This window comes from Rhinolophus sinicus, chromosome 4 (assembly GCF_057876585.1).
Source record: "Rhinolophus sinicus isolate RSI-liver-muscle chromosome 4, RSI-T2T, whole genome shotgun sequence".
NCBI lineage: Eukaryota > Metazoa > Chordata > Mammalia > Chiroptera > Rhinolophidae > Rhinolophus > Rhinolophus sinicus.
Genome location: NC_142504.1, coordinates 107,686,976 through 107,701,987, shown reverse-complemented (window position 1 = coordinate 107,701,987; position 15,012 = coordinate 107,686,976). Strand labels below are relative to the sequence as shown.

Here is a 15,012-nt window from a genome sequence, read left to right as displayed (position 1 = left end):
GCGCTGCTCTAGAACCCTCAGGACTTCCACCCCCCTGCCCGGCTCTCCCCAGCACCCATCCGAGGGTGCCAAGTAGTGGGGCAATCCATCCCTGCGTCCGGGCCACGAAAGCAGGACCTGTCCTGGCGGGACTGTGAACTCTAAGGGTCAGCCAAGAAGTCTCCGCGGTGACACTGAGCCAGGGCAGTGTCTGGAAACCTGACGACCTCAACTCCTCCCTCGATAGGTTCCCAAGTTGAGAGCCGACTGGTTCCCGCGGCCTTGGCCTCCACCTCCGGCACGCCCTCCTGCTGGCCGAGCTCCGCCTCCTTTCACACCTGATTCCAGCTCCTTTCCCACTTGCACGCGTGGAAAAGAACATCGAGGTCCCTGCCGTGGTTGGGCACTTGAGGGTAAGGCCGAGGGAGCGCGAGAAGGTGGGCAGCTCCTCACCCCCGGGGGGTTTTGAGATTCCAGACTCACAGATCGATGTCTGGGACAAATGGAGGTGGGGGGACTGGAGGAGGTGGAGCCGCGGGGGAGGGGCGGTGCCGCGGGGAGCGGAGCCCGTCCTCCCGCCCCCACCCCCTTCGGTGCCTTAGTCTGGGCGGTGACACCAAAAGCTCCCGCTCGCTGCTTGGCGGCGTTGTCCGGCCCAGAGCGTGGAGGGCGGCGGGGCAGGTGGGGCGCCTCCCGAAGGGCGGAGCAGGGAGCTGGGGCTGCAGGCGCTGACGCCGCGCTCTCCGCGCCCGCCAGGCAACCGCGCCGCGCGTCTGGCGGAGCTGGTGGCGGGCGCGGCGGGACCACCCTGTGATGCTGCCGCTTCTGTAGGAAGCACCCGAGCCCGCTGCCCAGAGAGGTCGGTGAGTTTCGGTTTGTTTCTCTGCTCTGCCCCTTCTGGGTCCCGGGCGGCGAGAGGGGTGCAAAATGATGTGAGCGGCCGCATGCCGAGCAGAGAAGCGGGAAAGGGGAGCCACTGCCTGGTGTAAAAGGGCGGGTGGATGGGGGTGGCAGGGCCGCCGGGGTCCTGGGGACCGGGGGGGTGCGGCGGGCGGCCCAGGAGCGCAAGGGAGGTAGTTGCATTTCCCCGGAGCGCTGGTGGAGTTGGGCTGGCGGCTGGGGACGGGGGTGGGGGATGGCGCTGTCAGTGGCTCTGCTGAGTCCTCGGATGCCCCCTGGAGCTGTGGTCCTAAGACGCTGCTCGTCTCGTGCCCGCGCCTCGTGGGCGCGCGCGCCCAAGCTGCGCCCCCACCCCGCACACATCTGTGTCGGTCCTGTCGAAAGCCCCTTGCCGGGCGCCTTCCCCAGCGGCAGAAGTTACCCTTGCTTGCCCCTCGGCGGCCCAGCAGCCCCTCCCAGGAGGAGAAGGCGCAGTGGCGGGCCAGATGGTGGGGGTCTTTTGTGCGGACCCACGCGCTTTGGGCTCTTGGTTCCTGGAAGGGCAGCGGCAGGACAAAGCAGGACAAAGCAGGCTGGACTCCTGGGACGCTGCTCGGGAAGCGGCGTCCCCTGATCCCGCCTAGGGTGTGGGTGGGTCAGGGGAGCATGACATGGTTTTGGACAGAGTAGAGTAATCGGCAAAATAGAGTGACAGTGACTGGATGAGGTGGCCGACGGGGTGAAAGAAGGAAGGATGCTTGCGAATGCAGCTCTGGTGTGTGTGTCCGGGCTGGTGGCTTGGCGCCCCACATTCCCACATAACCAGGTTTACCTAGTAAATATTGCTAGTGTGTATTTGACCCAAGATGTTATTCACCGCCTTCTCATATCTCTTTCTGAGGAATTACAGTCGCTAGCAGACGCGCTACCACCAGAGGAGAACTTGGGGGCGGGGGAGACTGCAGAGGAGTGGGGGGAGGTGGTTATTTATCCTGTAGAGACAATTAGGAAGCGTTCCGCCCCCTCCGCACCTCCGCCGCCTTCTCCCACCTTCCCAGTGCACCCACCCGCCGCTGCTGGCCAGGAGGTGCTTGGATTGCTCTCTGCTGCGCGTACCTAACCCTTACTGCATGTATTTCACTGCAGGCTGAACAAAGCTCGGGCTCAATTGTGCTTCCTGCTTGTCAGCCTCTTGCTTCCCAAACGCGTACCATTTCCACTTGATGTCATCACGCAGGAGGGGGTGAAAGGGACTCGGTGACACATTCAGGTAACCCCCATAACCTGAGTAGCCGCCCGGGTGTCTTTAGGTCATTTGGGCCAACAGTGCTTGCACGGGCGGTTCGGGTGGTTTCTGCATCACCATTCCATCCCTATCTGTGTGGAGGCGCAGTGGGGGCCTCTGAAACTCCTGGTTCTGAGAAAGAAATTGCCCGTGACTTTAAACCTTCTTTTTGAAGAAGTCGTTGAGAGCAGGGTGCGTTTCGTGTTGTATAAATTCCACCTGGTTTCCTGTGATAATAATTCTGATATAGTCAATACATAGGCAGTTGTATCTGAATTCTGGGGTTTGGAAATATGCCTGCTTTCTTATCTGTAGTAATATATTTTGGCTTGAGTCTGTAAGTGGGATAGTGTTTATTTTGTTGTTGTTTGTTTGTTTGAAAAGCTATCGTTGTAAGGCTGATTATAAATTTGACCAGTGCTCAATTAGGGCCCTGGTCAAATGTAGTGACTTTCTTATGAAATAATGTCTCTCTCCCTACCCCTTCCTTGTAATAGTGTTTGCAATATCAAGAGGGACATGCCAGCTGTAAGTTACTGGGAGGTAGAAGGGAAGGCTGTGGGGGCAGCAGAAAGCAGCTTTCGTTAAGTTTCCATTTATATAGCTGTGAACCATTAGGTTCTCAGTCTGCATTTTATCTTTAGGTTTTTGGTTCTTTTCCAAAAACTCTGGCCTGTTCTTTTCTTTCCAAGGATAGTTCTGTTTTGATGTCAGCCCAACCAGATCAGGGGTTAATCGTGATATAGCTCAATGAAAACGTAACCTTCAGGCGTATCAGGACACCTTGGCGTTGCTGTTCCCTCCTGAAGGGCTGAGTCCTGGCGTCCTACACAAGGTAGCAGGGGATAAGAATGGTTATGGAAATGCACCAGGGTTGTCTCGTTTGGAGGAGGGATTGCTGAGGACCTAGGCGATGCTGGTCTTACACTGCAGCAGTGGCAGCAGCAGTGCCTGTGGTAGATGCTGTCTTCACCACCACCCCCATCCCCAAATCCCTTAAAAAATAAAATGAAAAAACTTGAGAGATTTGTCATTCACCTGTAAGGTAGTTTTTGTTTTGAAAGGTGACTTAAAAAACAAAACAAAACAAGTGACACTGGCATTTCTCCTTCTACTCTCAAAGCATGCAGGAATCACTAGAAGTAGGTGAATTATCTAGTCCCAGCTGAAACAAAGGCCAAGGCTTTGGAAAGATTAGATTTGTAATGCTGTTAAGATAGAGGTATCTTGACAAGTAATTTTTCTGTCAGCAATAATGCAGGGTGTGTGCTGTGTTCCTGCAAGAAGAAAAACCACGGGATGGGCTTATAAGGAGTGTAATAATGCAATAGAAACAAAGGGTGTGGTTGTATTTTTTTTTAAATAGAAAAAAATAAATACCTCACACACAAAATTCCACATGGGAAAACAGCTGCCTGCACATGTAAACGCACGTCCAGGAACAAAGATGGCCACAGTACAATGTTAGATTTCATTGTGGTTTTAAATTGTGTACAGTCAGGAATTATAATAAAGTGTTGTATTGATGTTTCAATTGTTTTATGGTGTGTGTGTGTGTGTTTTGTTTTGTTTTGTTTTGTTTTTAGGTGAAAGCTACCCACCCCCAGATGTCTGCAGCAGTGTTTAACTTTAGGTTGGGGGAGCCCTAGAGATATTAAACAAACCTTTGCTACCAGAGCTGGTTTTACAATGTTCATTTACTTCATTCAGCAGATGTTTATCAGGCACCTGACATATATTGGGCTTTTTTATAAGGGCCAAGAGGTGGGGGAGTGTGGAGACACAAAAATGAACCACCTTCAGGGAGCTTAGAGGGGCGATGGAGAAATGATGATCTGATTCTAATTATGTTCAATGGAAGCTCAAGAGAGTAACAAAGAGTGGTATTAGACTTCTGAGGAGGGAGCATACTGTCATTTGGCCTTTACTTGAATGCCTCTTTCATTGGGGAGCTCACTACTTTGTCAATGAGTGGACCTGTTGTTACAAGGTGACCTTTTCTTCATAGTCTTGAGACTCTTCAGCGGAATTCCACATAAATGGTTAGATTTCACCATTACTGAAAGGTCATTCTGTTTTCATTCCTTCCTCCCTCAGTGTTGTTTGAACCTGTCTATCATGTTGGCACCCTCTACATTTCAAGGTATTATTCAGTCTCTGCTGCATTTGAATTTTGAAACAAATTCTGCTTTTCTATATAATCTGATTTAGAAAACAGATGGGGAGGGCGCTTTGCAGGTTCTTCTCGTTTTTTAAGTCAGTGATGTATCAGCAAGATAGGTTGGATTATTCCGCAGTAACAAATAAACCCCACATCTTAGTGGCTAAAGACAGTGGTTTTCTTTCCCACGCTGTGTGTCCAGCATGGTCAGCAGGTGGGTCCTGCTCATCCAAGTCTCTCAAGGACCCAGACTGATGGAGGTGTGCTCTTCCATGTACCTGCAAGATCACTGCAGCATTGGGAAGGAAGCTTGAAGGTCTCGCTCTAGTCATCGGAACAGACCCAGAAGTGACTAATGTTGCATCAGCCAGAACCAGTCCTGTGCTTCCATTTAGCCGCAGTTCAGTATTTCTTGTACTGAAAAGGGAGAACTGGAGATAGGTGAGCAGCACTGATGATGTCCACAAGTGATGTGGCCCAGGCAAGGTTGTAAAGTGTGTTCCCACCGGGAGGAAGTGTGTTCCCACCGGAAGCAAGTGTGTTCCCACCAGGCCTAGCTCAGTGCTTTGTAGATACTCAGTATTACACGAGTACTGACTGAATGAATGAATGATAAATATCTTAAAGAATCTGGTCCCACCCCAACCCGTTCCTTACTGATCTATTGGTGTTATATTTACTAATATGATTGTACACTGGTCATCAAATAAAAAATTGTAATTTTCTCTCTTTTTACCTGTTTTGAGTAGTTGTTTATTCTGAAATGCTAAGCCAGGAGATATTTCCTAGGCTGGTTCTAGGAGGTTCTGTGCTAGCATTATGTAATAGAGAGGTGTTACTTACAGACTTTCTCTTCCTCACCATCTGCCTCTTGTCTAAGACTTCCTGAGTTTGTTTGGAACAGTCTATTGTAGGAAAAGAGTGGCAATGGGCCTGGTCTCACCCAGGAGGTGGCCTCGCCCAGCAGGACTGCAGGGCAACAGATAGGACCTAGACAAGGCAGGGATGTGTGTAGAATAGCCTTGGCTTTCTTTCTTGGTCCTTTGATGTTTGGTAAAAGTGATTTGAGTGAGAAGTTTTTTCTGGTCACAAGACTGATAGAATACTCAGAGAGTCTGGGGCACTCAGGCTTCCATCAGCAACCATGGTAACTCGAATGGTGGTCGGTTTCCAAGCCTTCCTGGCCATACTCGCCCTAAAAATAGTTGAGTGCTATGGAACAGGCATTGCAACGGGCTTTGGATGAAGCACTTGGTGGCTTGTACAGAGATTTTGCCCTGGGAAGTGCTGGTGCCTCAAATATGTTTGTTCATGTTGTGATACGTGCATGCATGGATTAGAATTTTTAGGATTTGATGAGTACTTTTAGCTTAAGCATGGAATTTAACTACATAGTATTGCTCTGACTCGATAGTCACCTTACTGAAGTCATCTGTATAAAGACAGCTTTCCATAGACAGGTGACATGGTACACTGTTAGCCCCAGTGTCACAGGGACTAGAGGACATGAGTATTGGCCCAAGCACACAGAGGCCACCCTCGGGTCCTTCCTTTCAAGTGACAAAGTATTGCACCCAGAAAGTTCTGCAGTGGGAGATAAGCAGCAAAGAAACCAGCAGGGAGAACGAGATAATAGCCCCTCCTTGGCCTCTAGGAGCCAGTGCCAGGTGCCTCGGTTGGGCCGAGAGCGAGGCCCAGACTGAGAGGGAAAATGAAGCCATGGGGGACTAGTCTTGAAATATATGTGGGAAGCTCCAAAATACATTTCCATATTCTGTTTGACCTCTGACTCCCCACCGCTTAATTTCATAATGAAGCCAGCCATCCAGGTAGAGGACCCTTGTGGAGTCAGCGCGGTTCCTGTCACCGGCAGTCTGTGTCACAGATGCCGGAAGGGAGGAAGGCGTTGCTTTTCCTGCTCCTTCCTTCATGGTGTTGTGAGCGTCACTGTGTGTTTCAGGAGACTGCCTCAATGACTGACATCACAATCTGGATAAAATAAGTACTTATTTTATGTTTAAGGATTTTCGACTTCTGGTCGACCTCCTGTCATTGTAAGATTTAAAGAGGAAGGCCTCGAGTTGTGTATGTGTGACTTGCACTTCCTCTGGGCGGTTCTTGAGAACTGTGATTTCCTGGCCTAGAAGCTGGATGTCTGCTGAGACCTGGAGTACATTCTTTGTACAGTTGTGGGGGGCGGCCTCTGCTCTGCCGGGAGTGGAGGGGATGAGGAGAAAAATCGCCACTCGATTTGTGAATTCCTGCATCGATTAAACTCACTGCAAACATCCTACACGATGAAACTTATTCTAACATCACATGGGCTTCCTGGATATCAGACCTTCATGGAAAAAGGGGATTGATGAAATGCGGACGTGCCACTGGTAGGGGCCAGGTCCCAGTAAGTGCAAACTACAAATCTGTTCTGTGCTTCCGTTTTCTTTCTACTCCTTTCTACCCCCATCTGACTCTTACCTACCAAGGAAATGTAACTTTTCTGGAATAAGTCCCGTTTATCAAGCCAGATAATGACACGAGATGCGCTCCTCCTCACTGAGGATCTCCAAGAATGGATGAGTTTTTTGATAAAAGCTTTGACAGTTACTGTGGAAATAGGGAGCATTATTGCTATTGGCGTTCTGTTTATAAGCAGACTAACTGTCCTTCCTCAGTGACAGTTCCCACCTTTCCCTTAATTTGCACCCCCAATGCCACATCCTAGCTGAGAACCTTATTTCTCTCTGGGCTCTTAGAGTGGGTACCCTCACCTCCTGGCTTTCCCACCCCAAATCCATGTTATAAAACACCCTCACCTTTAGAACCATAGGCTGTTGTAATTGTTCATTCCTTTGCTTAATAACCTTCAGTGGCTTCTGATTTTGTTGTTGTTTTTGGGGGCGGAGGGGATTGTGTTAAAGCTCATATTGCTTAGTCTTTAAAGTTTCCCCCAGCTTAACTCTAGAAAGACTTTGTTTCCAACCCTGGCTTTTCTCTGCCCGAGTTCAAAATGCCCTGTTAGCTGGGATAGTTAACCTACTCACTATTCCTCAAAAGTGGTTTCCATAGTATTATTCTTAATTTTGGAATATTCTGTGACCTAAAATATCCTCTCCTTACAGCCCATATTTAAAGGTGGACTCAGCTCTTAACTCTTCTAAAAAATTAACTTCATCACTTGAGTGCTTAGCAAGCCTTCACTCCTCCAAAGTTCTTCGGCAAAATCCATCTTTCATTTCATTCAACAGTCATTCATTCAAAGGGCACTCATCATAGATTGCCTTATATTAATTACCACCTAAGATTGACATGTCTTTTTCTTTCTGTTCAATTGCAAAGAACAGAAACCCACTCAAGCTAAAGGGAGGTGTATTGAAAAGACGTTCCAGGACATCTTTTGTCATCAAGCCACATGTCACAAGATTCTCAGTGAGCAGAACAGTCATTACTCAGCTGGGGGAGAAGGGTACAGTCCCCCCAAGTGGGCCTGTGAGCTGTCACATGTAGAGATGGGGACAAGCAGGAGCTCAGGTCCCTTGAAATCTCCTTAAAGATAAAGACTGGATGAAGTTTAACCCAATTTCATATTCACCCCCATGTTTGCGCAAAGTCAGGGCTCAGTAAATACTCAATCATTGACGACACAGAAATGCTTTTGACCTACTGCGATAAAGGAATTATAGATGCTTTGGGCCTACAGATTTAAATGAAGTTAAGAGAAACTTTTTAACAGCTTTGCCTGCTTGCATTAATAATGATTAAGAATTGAATCAAATTACAGTGGCCAGATTGCAATGTGCATACCGATGGTGGGGAGGTGAACGTTCTCACCTAGGATTAGCATTCTAACAAAATGAGTTATTATTGACAGTCTGTTTTTCAACCCCGATATGCTTCTTCTAAAACAACAACAAAACAAAACAAAAAATTCTCTCCTTGGTGACGTACGGCAAGCAGGATCAGAACTTTACACCCCCCCAGACTACCCCACGATCTCAAGGAGCAGACGTTGCTGTTTGGCTTTGACACATGTGGGTGCTAGTGCCCACAACCAGCTACCACATCTCCCTGAATAATTAACTGGTGGCTATAAGTGTCTTTGTGACAGACATCTGGTTTACCTCACTTCTTGATTTTGGAATACTCATCCACATGATCGAAACTCTTCTTTAACACTCCGAATGCTCGATCATTATGGATAGTGTTATTAAGAAAGAGGAAATGTGTTCAGCTGCTTGGAGAAAATGGCCTAGAATACATTAAAATGATGTTCTCAGCTTGATGAATAGTGAATGGCGCTAAGATGAATGTCTCAGAAATAAAGCATTTAGTGTGATATTCTTTTGCAGTTGTATTGCTCTGGGGTAGGTTTGCAAATTGTTTCCTTGCAGGTTGATATGAAATTAAAAGTGCTTGGAGAGCCCACGGCTAGATGGCTGTACTTTGTGTAGAGTATTTGCCCCTTTGTTGCCTGAGACATAAGGATTACTCTCATTTTTATTAAGTCACAGCTAAGTCAGCCATGCAGGTAGAGCCATTTTTGACTGGGCTAAGTACCTGTCCATCCACTCTTACTACATCACACTGACACTTCAGAAATCGAAGATAGAAATCCGTCTTTTCACCTATGCTGGTGGGTAAAATAGCCTTTGAAACACTGAACATTGATGACTTAACCCTATATTAGGTATACAATTGTATTTATTAAATTTATTCAAATATTGAGTGCAAATATTGTTTGCCCAGCATAATTCTACAAAATTCTGACTAAAACTCCTGCCTTGCCATAGCTTAATGTGTGAACTTAACTCATAATTAATTTGGTTTTCTGCTTTTTAGACAATGGCAAAGCTAAAAGGGCAGAGAATAAAAGAAATGTATCTGATACTTTCTCTCTCATTTCTTGATCTTGTACTATATACATATATCCCCACCTTACTCAATCCTAATTCAGTGGAGTGGTTAAAAGCATTTTAAAGGGAAATGGGTTTGGGTTCAAATGTGAGCTCTGCCATAACAATCTTGAGTAAATAAGGTCTGACTGATGCCTGGTTTCCGCATCTGGACAATGGGGGACAATCAATACCCCCGATTTATTGTGAGAGTGAGGTCATTTACATGAAATGTTGCTTTATCCGTCATAAGCACTGCATAACGGCAGCTGTGATTAATGTCCATTTTATTCAGTGTCGACCATCCACCAGTCATTGTGCTGGATTCTGGAAATCTCAGAGTGAATAGTCATGGTCTAAACAGAAGCAGCTCTGAAACTAGCCACAGAAATAATCACATCCAAATAACTACAGCCTTTGGCGTTTCTATGAGGATTTCTATTGTATGTCACTGTCCTTAGAGTCTTGTCATTGGAGAGTCTTTGGAAAGCTTTGCTTAAATGGCCCAGAGTTGAAGATGACAGGCCTTCTCAGGAGGAAGCCAGAGAAAGCTGGGAGGTTCTGAGACAGCCCCAGGCCACCGGGGCCTGCCTTAAAGGACAGCAGCTTTTTTCCGCCTGTTGCCTCACTCCTCCCCAGCAAGTGAAGGACCTCCGGTAATGGACCTCCCTTTCCTCGGGTCTGGTTTCTCAGGGGTAGGATGAGCCACCGTCTCAGTTTGTCCAGGACTAAAAGGATACCCGGATTGAGGGAGTTTCCTGCTTCCAAATCAGAACAATCCCAGGACAGCTGGGGCAAGTTGGTCACCCTACTTAGGAGCTCTGTCCTTGTTCTGTGATTGTTGTTCGGGGTCCTGAAACAGGTTTTGTGGGCGTCTCACACGGTTAGACATACAGCCACCCCAAGAGAAGAGGCAGGAGAGAACAGGGGAGGCAGTGTAGCTTTGTTAGTCTCTGTATTTATGAATCTGCTTTTTGGGATGGCATTGTTATGATGACGACTGTTTTAAGGAAGAGAGCTCTTTAATAAAGGCAGGAAAACTAGGTTATACGCTTTAAATGTAGAGTTAATGAGATCTTTAAAGAAATTCCACTTAATCAGTGGTGTTTGCTGTGCCCGGCAGGATTGTTGCACAGGGCTTGGTACACAGTAGGCACTCAATAAATACTTGTTGCAGGAATGGTGGAATCAATGTATTTTTCAGAAATGACTTTGAGAGCTGGGGTCCAGTTCAGGCTGGATTGCTGATTTTTGTAGGATTTCCGTCTGGGCCCTTCAATAGCTAATGTGAAAATGCATGAACCTAGCTCTGTTCTGGGTTCCTTGTTGCACTGATATCTGGAGGGTATTGATGTATGAGCTTATGCTCTTCTTGACTGTTTTTCCCCTTCTTGGTGGAACCACATGATGCTAGCAGATGAGTTGCCTTATCTTTTGGCAGCTTGGATGCTTCTGGACCATGTTGCAAACGTGAGCACAGTACAGACGGTGACGGGGGCGCTTGTGTACATGGTGCCTAGTGCTTTCCTCCCAAAGACATGGGAGCAATTTCCTAATGAGTCTGTTAATGCCAAGTAGGGCTTGGGAAAGGAACCAGGCCCGGTTCCTTACTCCTGAGTGGCAATAATGTGAAGCCCTAGCTCCAATTTGTCAGTATTCCTTCTCTCTGAATCGTTAACTAGTGGACTTGATGGTGTGGGGGTTCAGAGCCAGTCACCCCAAGAGGTGCTTCTGTGGTATGTGGATTGTTTTGAGCTAAGGGCAATGTTAGCTTCAAGTTCCTGAAACTTTTGTCTTTCCCTTAACTGCCTAGAAGAACTTGAACTAGGGGTTTGGCCATGGTAAGGTTGTCAGTGATGGTAAGGTTGTCAGTGATAATCTCTTTTTGACCCATCTGTATGGTAGAACAAACTTTTATTTATTAAACATATGCTGTTATCATCCTGCAATGACCCGTTGAAGGCCCCCAAGGTGCGTTTCCTCATCCCCAGCTCAGAATGTCTCACATACCTAGATCCTTCTTTCCATCTCTGAAGCTCTCGTGCATGTGGGGTCTCTGATTCGCTCATGTATGTGGAGTTCCCATACGTACGTATATATTAAATTTGATTATTTTCTCTGGCTAATCTGTCTCATGTCTGTTTGATTATTAGGCCAGCCAGAAGAACCATGATGGTGGAGGAAAGTTTGTTTCTCTTCCACAATGGCAACTGATAAGGCCCTAAGATAAGTCTCTGAATTTTCCATTCTTTAGCTGATGCCTCAAATAATAACCCGTTGTGTTCTGTTTCTGTTTATCTGGGGATGTTAGGTTGGTGCCAGCTGGACCTGCAGCAAATCACCAGAAGAGTAATTAGCTTGCTGGTTGCCAGTTTTGTAAACCCCGTGCCCATAGCACCCGAAGGTAATTTCTATACATCTACATCACCTTTTCAGTCAGATTTCCCTGTAATCATTATGTATACCAAGATATATTCATTTATGTTCCTGATAAGCCAAATTTCTTCGTGGTCTATTACTTCATCTAAGAAAAAGGTGAATAGCTTGTTTATAGAAGGAGAATCTTAGGCAAACAGAATTCATTTAATAAATTACTTCTATTTCTGTATACAAAATGCTAAATATTAATTCAAAGAGTTAGTGTTTCTTTGCAGAGTCCATAGATTACTTATTTTTTCCAACATTGGAGTCAGGTCTATCAAAAATTAATCATGTATACACTTTGGTTTTATGACAAAATAATAAAGTATTTGAGAATTGCATCCCCTTGGCGTTGTATTTCCCTACAAGAGGTTTGTTGATTTACAACAAAAAATGTCTTCACTAAGAAGTTAAAGAGAAGATGTCAGATTTTACCCCAGACTTACTTCACCTTATTCGTGGGATCTATCTGTCAAACCCTTTCTTGAACGTGTTGCTTAGAAGAACTTTCTGTTGGGCTCAAGACCAGTCTGCAATGGGAATTGAAAAAGAGGCACTGTCTAGACAATTTAGAATTCCGTGTAAATTTGGAGGGCACTCTGATTTGAAGTCTAAATGTGTTTCAGCCTAGTTCCTCTAGTTGCCTCAGCTTTCATTTTATTCTTTACCTTTGACTTATTGCAAAGATCGGCACCATTAGATTCTGTTTCCACTTGTAGTAAAGGTGAATGGGGTTTCGTTTAGACTAAAACCCTAGAAATAAAGGACTTGCTCTCCTGCACTTTGGAATTCTCACCCCACCATAGGAGGAAGTGGTTCCGAGCATGCCGACTCCTCTGGGTTCTGGAGTCTGCTTCCCTCATTTAACTTCTCCTTTGAGATTCTGACTTGTAAAGAAACAAATTTCTTCCTTTTATGAGGTTTTTTTCAGTGCTAGGTGATGGTGTCGTTTGATATAATCTATAGTGCTTAACAGCTAAATATACTTTGTTTTCCCAAAGCTGATCACAGCTAAGAAAAAGAGAGAGAGAGAGAGACAACAGTATGAGAACAAGAGAGGAAAGAGAATAATGAGGGTAAATTATTTTGTAGGTATATGGTATTTTTTAAAATTCAATTTTAGCTTCAAAATCAAGAACAACTGTTGTTTTTGATTTTTTTTTTTACAAGCTGATGTTGGCTTCGTAATTAAAAACATCTTGCCCAAAGCAAATTGAAATTGTTCTTAATATTGTTCTACAAAAATGACATGGAAATCATTCCAGGTATTTTCTTTCCCAAACTATGTCAGAATCCACAGTTCACGACAATTTTGGGAGAGCTAACTATTGTAGAAAGATAATAGTGTTTATTATATGCTTTAGGCGCAGTGCTAAGTGCTTTAAGCATGTTATCTGGAGGCAGTTGAGCCTAGAAAGTTAGGTGACTTATCCAAGGTCACGTGGTGAGTTTATGCCAGAGCTTGGATATGCCAGACCTGGGTTATCTGGGCTCTTAACTGCAGGCTGGGAGCTGCATTGACAATTGGGATTAAGAATCGAAAGGGGTGAAAACTCTTTAAAAACAAAAACAAAACCGGTTCAGTGTAACGTAATTTAAGAAGAGATCTGACTTCAACATGGTCCTGTCTTCAGGAACAAAGATGGATGATTTTGGTCAACCACCTGCCTGACTCGATTTCATGTTGACTTTGAGGCGGTGTTGTTTGAAAGAGTTGGTGACAGTTTTGTTGGGAAATTTGCAGTGAGATTTCCTGCTAGTACCTCAGCTTTGCCCAATGCTAACAAGTTTCTGTGAAGTCTGGTGGTGTGAAATGTTTCTTGAAGGACCACTTTGACAGAAAGCCAGTGTACGAGCTTGTCGGTGTGCGAGACATTTGATCAGATGCTGAGAGCTGAAGATGCCACTAAAAAATATGTTTGAGCAAAAACGCATTTTTATAACCTCTCCTCCCCTAGTTACTGCTTTTCCCCATACCAGAAAGTGGAATAAATCATATCCTTTTATATTACCTTTCCTTTGTTCATGCAGTTCCCATTTCCTGGAACGCCTTTTCTCCACCCCGCCCACACTCCCCCAAAAAAGAAAACACCCCCCACAGCATCTTGATGGAAAGCTGTGAATACTATACGCTTCCTTCGAGACTTTCTTCCCATTGAACCTGCCCTATGGATCCTCCTCCAACTCTCAGGAAGAATTAATTTTCCTCCCATTTTTTTTTTTTTTTTATTAATTCTACTTACTTCTGTGTATGATAATGCTGTGTATGGTTGAGTCCCTGCTCCATTGTGAATTCTTTGACTGTAGGGACATTTTCTTATTTAGGAGTTTGGATGAATGAATAAATGGAGGAACAAAGAATGGAGGAACAAATGAATGAACAACCTATTGCTATCATGGATTTGTTGGGATTAATTAGAGTGTATGTTAGTGGAGAGTGGTAGTAGTCCTGAGCATTGATGTGTGATATGGTTGGGGCTGGATAAGTTTTTGTTTTGGGGAGACTGTCTTGTGCATGGTGGGATATTTGGTAGCATTCCTAGACTTTGCCCACTAGATAGATGCCAGTTGCCCAATTGTGACAATCAAAGATGTTTCTAGACATTGCTGAATGTCCCCAAGAGTCTGCCACTGTTCTAGACTACTTTCTAGGTGGGACCATGAGACTGGTTCTCACCAATGGGATGTGTGTGGAGATGAGAGGCAGTTAAAAGTTGGGTGCCATTTCTGCACTCTCTTTCTGGTCTGCAAGCCAGCTGTAGGTGTGCAGCAGAGAACTCTGAAACCCTAGGGTATGATGGAGCCACAAGATGGAAGGAGCCTGGGTCCTGAATGACCCTGTGGAGCATAACCCCTTTACCAAGCTGCACTGGAACACAGTGTGAACAGGAGATTGAGCCATTATTGCATTAGGCCAATGAAATTTGGGGTGTTTATTTTGATAGTCAGTCTACCTAGCCTAATCTTCTCGCACACTTGGGGTGAAGAGAACTTGTTGAAGCAGCCATGCCTGTATTCTAAGTAGTGAATAAAAACAGATTCCAACGTTGGAAAAAGGGACAGATTTTTTTGGTTTGTTCTTGTGTAGCATCAGTCTTATTGTCATAATTCTTATAATTTCTATATCTTACCAGAAAATAAGATGGTGATAAATGTGAATTTGTTATCCTATCACTCAGATCATTCTGACATAACAAGTAGCTTTGAGCTATAAATAATTTTAGTAAAATGTAATAAAACATCAAGTGTCCAAGCAGGTTTCGTTTTACTATGTATGGATATGTGTCTGCAACACAAGTTCAAGTTGAGATATTTGCAGCAATTTATGTTTAATGCATTTAAACAGTTTTTTGGGAAAATGGCAGATGTTGATACCCTACAGCCACAGCTGTTCCCCA

The 15,012-nt window shown here is 45.3% G+C and overlaps 1 protein-coding gene across 8 annotated transcripts in view; it reads left to right on the top strand.

The window, feature by feature from the left end:
- Positions 1–257: 257 nt before the first annotated feature.
- Positions 258–15,012, top strand: part of RNF152 (ring finger protein 152) — a 72,862-nt gene continuing 58,107 nt past the window's right edge. For 2 of the 8 annotated variants that reach the window (XM_019729301.3, XM_074339877.2), the window contains exon 1: positions 579–838. The gene's annotated coding sequence lies outside the window, so the exon portion shown is untranslated. The other 6 variants (XM_019729303.3, XM_088798026.1, XM_019729304.3 and 3 more) reach the window with 5 other exon arrangements.